The following is a 1,342-nucleotide window of genomic DNA, read 5'->3' as shown; positions in this document are numbered from 1 at the left end:
TATCTGCTTTAAAGCCTTTGCCTTATAATTTCAATATCTATGTCATCTTGGGGTTGGTATCTGTTGATTATCATTTCCCCTGATAATTGGTCACATTCTCCTTGTCCTTTGCTTACGTAATTTTGGGTTGTATCCTAAACTTTTTGAATATTAAATTTTGTAGACATGAATTCTGTTAAAATTTTCTAAGGGATGTTATTATTATTGTTGTTGTTGTTTTATCAGGTAATCAACCCAGTAAGCTACAGACTGTAAGTTTTTATAATCACTTTCTAGACAGCAGGCAAGACATCGGAGTGTGCAGCATCCTCAAACTTGCCAGCAAGTGAGCAGATCCTCTGCACCCCTCAAGGACTGTTGCTGACACCATGGTGGATCCCCAACGCACCTCATCCCCCAGCTTCGGGACCACCTTTACCAACTTCTTGCGCACCCAAAAGGCAGTTCTCCTGATAGCTGAGATTATATTCTGCATAGTGGTTCTGTGCGTCTTCCGGGACGCAGAATACTACAACCTGTCGAGGGCTGAGTTGGTCCTTGGTATTTTCTTCTTTATCATCTACTCAGGTGGCCTGCAAAACAACATACCCTGGATCAGCTGGCCCTGGTGTGATTTTCTCCGAAGCTTTGTAGCAGCGATTCTCTACCTGCTCGCCTCCATTCCTGCCCTTTCTGTGAAAGAAAGTAGCTCTGCAACCATCGAAGGAGTTATGGGCATATTCGCTGTATGCCTCTTTGGCTATGATACGGTTATCTCTTTCCCCTTGAGGCAGTAAAGACATACAGCAACCTCTACTGACCTGCAGATGGCCCAGCATAGTGAATTCCCTTAATTTCTCTCTGCAACCTGCAAATAACTCCTTCATTGAATTAACTCCTCCACCCCTATAACATGTCCAGCCAACTCCTAGCTCCCTATTGAGGTAAAAAATGCCTTTATTGGAATAATTTGTCTTCCAGCCTGCCAATCAACCCTCCTGATTGTGGCCACCTTTATGGATGCACCTAAGTCCCCATTGTGCAGTATCCAAAAGGAGACACTAATTCTGCCTGGACTATGCTCCAACCTAAGCCACAAAATGAGTGAGGAAGGCACCTGAGATTTCAGACTCCAGGGTCCAGCTTATAATACCACTCCAAATAACCACCTCTGTGTGGGGGTGGTTCACTGGAGGAAAAAATAAATAATAAACAGATTGTTAGAACCAAAAAAATTACTTTCTGTGGGCAGCAGTTCCAATCTCAGTTCAGTTTTTTAAACTTTATTGATGCTGCTTTGGGTATGTTCAACATGTACATCTCTAAGAGGTTGGTTCAGACCTGGTTGGTGGTTTAACACTTA

General features: G+C 43.1%; 1 pseudogene; it reads left to right on the top strand.

Moving 5' to 3' along the window:
* The first annotated feature begins 368 nt into the window (after nucleotides 1-368).
* On the top strand, nucleotides 369-776 carry LOC102425691 (annotated as a pseudogene).
* Nucleotides 777-1,342: the final 566 nt, after the last annotated feature.

The sequence above is a fragment of the Myotis lucifugus genome, unplaced genomic scaffold, assembly GCF_000147115.1.
Source record: "Myotis lucifugus unplaced genomic scaffold, Myoluc2.0 scaffold_200, whole genome shotgun sequence".
Taxonomy (NCBI): domain Eukaryota; kingdom Metazoa; phylum Chordata; class Mammalia; order Chiroptera; family Vespertilionidae; genus Myotis; species Myotis lucifugus.
The sequence above is the reverse complement of the archived record's forward strand: the minus strand, read 5'-3'. Positions and strand labels throughout refer to the sequence as shown.